Source organism: Pteropus vampyrus, unplaced genomic scaffold (assembly GCF_000151845.1).
Source record: "Pteropus vampyrus isolate Shadow unplaced genomic scaffold, Pvam_2.0 Scaffold6, whole genome shotgun sequence".
NCBI lineage: Eukaryota > Metazoa > Chordata > Mammalia > Chiroptera > Pteropodidae > Pteropus > Pteropus vampyrus.
This window is the reverse complement of record NW_011888787.1, coordinates 13,831,623-13,836,070: the sequence shown is the minus strand read 5'-3', so window position 1 is coordinate 13,836,070 and position 4,448 is coordinate 13,831,623. Positions and strand designations below refer to the sequence as shown.

Genomic DNA, 4,448 nt, shown 5'->3' with positions numbered 1-4,448 from the left:
ATGATGGGCAGCAAGATAGCATCTGCGAGCAGGGTTATTCAGGTAGTCAAGCTTCATGGTCTATGAATAAGGTTCCCTGACAAAATTGGTCTTCATAAAACCAGTGTAGCAGAAGTTTTGAGATTAGCAGGACTACCACCTCACTTTTCTCCAATTTTAAAACATTCTAAGGGAAGTAAATCACCAGATTGGCTGATGCATCAGGGTCCACCAGACACTGTAAAAATAATAAAAACATTACCTCAGAACTACAGAAGGAAACTTGTGTATCAAGAAGAAATCGAATTTATCCAACGTGGAGATCCAGAATAATCGCTGGCAATGTGACTACTGTTTGTCATCAGACAAAAGAGTACTCTTCATAATACAAAACTTCCAAAATGACACATGAGAAATTGTACATTAAATGCTTTAATAAATATTCTGTAAAAAAATATAGAAAATTTAGATGGACACTTGTATTTCCTAATTTATGTATCTTGGTCAGCTTCTTCACAAACTTACCAAATTGTTTATGTACTTTATCCTTATTGAAGTTCACATTTTTAAATGTTAGCCTATTAATTTACTCTTGATTATCAAGTATTGCCAATTTTGAACTATTAAAAGCACACAATGTCTAGTGAACCATCAGAGATTTCCCATAATTTCACTTTTCTTTCAGTTTTTGTTTAGACATGGAAAGAATTTATCAGAATTACTGCTTTGGGGAAGTGATTTTCCTGAAATTGAATGAGGATCAGTGAAATAAAGACTCCATTATTTGTTTGTAATTCTCTTAACATTTTTTCATTCACAAAGTTACTGGAGTATAACTGGCTTAGTAAGCCTATCTTACTCTAAACAATAAAAAATATAGCCAAGGTAAAGGCAGTGACTTTTTGGTATTAAGACAAGGGAGTTATTGCAAAAGATTATTTGTAACCTATGTTCAGAAAAAAATGGAAAATAAGAGATCAAAATGAATATAGCATAGAAATAAATCTTCGAGTAGAAATTGTAATTTATTGTGTTTTTAGGACTGTTAAGAAACTCTTGTTCTTCTGTTTATTTTACTGTTTTGGTTGTGATAATGTATGCAAATTCTGGTAACCATTAACTTTCTCATACTTAATGTCTGAAAACCTCATAGGATCAACCTAAATATTTACCTTGTGAAGGCGATTTTATGAAACTTTAAAAGGGTATTCCTGTGCCAAGGGTATATATTATTGTGAAAGTAAAACCTCACAAAGCTAAATAAATTCTTTTCTATACCTTAAAAAAACCCCTATACTGGAGCAATGAATACCAGTTTAAACCAAATTGCATCATCAGTCACTTTAACGTACTAGTTAAAATAATGTTACTAATTTGAATGAATGTTATTCATTTTCAGATTTGACATAATTAATTTATAAAATTTTAAAACTTTTTAATTGTAATATATGGATTGTAGCTATTTTTCATTTGAGGATATTTACATAACATAATAAATTCAATTTGTTAGGCTTCTGCTTCTAGCCAGGATAGAGTAACAGGAATTAGATTTATTCTTCTGCCTGAGACAACTCAAAAAGTGAACAAAATCTATGGAACAATAATTTTCAAGATTTTAAACATCAGGCAGTAGAGGATAGCTTGAAGAGCTTGAAGACAGATACAGTGAGCCCTGCAATTGTCCCAGCTGACTGGCCATGGCACAGGGAAAGGAAACCTAGGAAGAGTCTGGTGAACTCTCTGCATTGAGGATACTGACTGAGGGCTTGAGGAGACCTGCATGGCTAGAGTTGACAGGATAGAACACCAGAGTGGAGAGAGAAAGCATCACAGAGAAGTCCAGACACCTGCAGAGTGTTTGCTTTGAATATTCAGAGTGCTGAAGAGTGCATGAACGTGAAGAAATTACCTGAGGCTGTGACAAAATCACCTGGAGAATTAGAGGGAGTAGTACTTGGTGCTCACATAGGGCTAGGAAAAGTACCAGTCCACTGTCTCTTCCTCTCCCCTGACTCTGCTGAATTAGAAAACCTCATAATTCACAGGACATTGTCTAGAGCACTCAGAATGGTCATGCCTTAGATGTAGGAATAATTAGCTCTAGAAGAAATGCTGAATTGGTTCCACCTAATAGTCCTAAAAGAAAAATCTATAAAGACTAAACTGTCTTCCATTAACTTAACTATAGCCCAGAATCAATTTCAAGACTATTTACAAGAATAAAAAATATCCAGTCCCTAAAAAGGTAAAAAACACAATGTCTAGCATCCAATCAAAAATTGCCAGCCAATCACTGCTGCAGGAAAATATAACCCATAATTACAAGAAAAATAAATCAATAGAGACTCACTCAAAACTAACAAAAATATGATTATCAGACAACATTAAAATATTACTATATTATATTATGTAAAATATTACTATAGTATATTACTATATACGTCCAAACAGCTAGAGGGAAGATGTGATATGTTAATTAGAGACATGGAAGATATAAACAAAAAGATGCAAAAGAACTTTGAAGGATGAAAGCTATCATATCTGAGATGAAAAACTCATTGATAGAATTAAATACAGATTAGACATTGCAGAAGAGTAGATTAGTAAACTTGAAGATATAACAATAGAAATAGTCCAAAATGAAATATATAGAAAAAAAGTGAATTTTAAAAAGTGAATAAAGTATCAGTAAGTTATGGAACAACTTCAAGCAGTTTGATATGTTTGTAATTGGAGTTCATAAAGAAGTGGGGGATAGAAAAGTATTTGAAGAAATGACGGCAAAGTATTTTCACATTTGATAAAAAATATAAGCCCACAGTTCTAAGAAGCACAACAAACACCAAGCAAAAGAAGCATGAAGAAAACTACACTAAAGTACATCATAATCAAATTGCCCAAAACCAGTGATAAAATCTTAAAAGCAGTCAGAAAAAGAAGACACACATACAGAGGGACAAAGATGAAAGATGTCTGCAGATTTCTCTGAGAATCGATGCAAGCAAGATGACTGTGGAGCAACATCTTTAAAGTACTGAAAGAAAAAAAAATGTAAGCAAAGATATCTTCTAAAAACGAAGTAGGTAAAAAACATTTTGGACCTATAAAATCTGAAACAATTAACCATCAATAGACCTACACTACAAGAAATGTAAGGAAAACGATACCAAGGGAACCCAGAATAATGATGAGCACCAGAAATGGTAACTCCATGGGTATAAATATATAAGGTTTTATTTATTTATTTTTTTTGAGCTTCCTTCCACCCACTTAGAGCTTTTAAAAAGAGAATAGGTTGTTAAAACAAAAAATAATATTCTGTGGGATTTATAATCTAGAGAGAAGTAAACCGTATGATAACAGCAGCACAAAGGCTTGGAGGAGAGAAACGAGGATACACTATGATCAGTTTTTCGTGCCATCTGCGAAGTGGTATAATCGGTTCTGCTTCTGTGACTGTGCTCTAACTGATACAGACTCCATGAGAAATATGGTGAGATTTGAATGGGATTACATTAAATCTACAGATTCGTTTCTGTCTCTCCTTTGACTTATATCTTCATTGAAGTCTTCTAATTAAGTATTATCACTTTTTCAAAGGAGTTATGCTTCTTTTGTTATTCCTAGTTACTTTATATTTTTATTGCTATTGATATGTTTTTTTTAAAATAGACTTTAATTTTTTTAGAGCAGTTTTAGGTTCACAGCAAAATTAAGCAAATTTTAAGCAGAGATTTCCCATATACCCCTGCTCCACTTATAAACATCAAAGTATATAAAAGTGCCAAAATAAAGCCATCTAAGATCCAACCACTATTGGGACTTACATTTTTGTATGAGTATCAAAAGAGAGATGGTAACTAAAAATTTTTTAAAAATTGGAATCATGGTCAATATAGTTGTCCAGTCCATCCCCTACCCCCAACCCATAGATCATGAACATTTCCTCGTGGACATATAAATTCTTCAGAATTGTTGTATTTAAATCCAACAATCCAGAACAGCAGCAGAGTTCACTGGGCAGGACCAATGTGACATCCAGGCTACTCAAGAGACTAATTCCCTTGGGGTAAGCAGGACTGGACAAGACAGCAGAACAGCAGAGAAGAAGGCTGTATTGTTTTTCAGTGGACATCGAGTCTCCCAGGCCCCACCCCACGGTGCTGTGAGAAACAGAGCTGTTCCTCAGAAGGAGGCTTTGTGCCTTTGTCTGTCTCTGGGTGTATGTGCTCACCCCTGAAAGTCCCAGACCTGGGGCAAAGACACAACTCCTCAGGTAAGTAAGAGGGAACGAGGAATATGATGAGAGGAGAAGAGTAAGGTGAAGTTGAGGGAAAAGAGAAGAAAGGACAAACCCAGGAAAGACAGCGATGTCTGCTATGTATGATCTTTATTTTCTAATTTGTTTGTTGTAAGAGAAGCAGATGGCATGAGAATCTTGGTAACACCCAATTGGGAGTCTGAAGACA

General features: G+C 34.4%; 1 pseudogene; it reads left to right on the top strand.

The window, feature by feature from the left end:
* On the top strand, positions 1 to 349 carry LOC105297576 (annotated as a pseudogene).
* Positions 350 to 4,448: the final 4,099 nt, after the last annotated feature.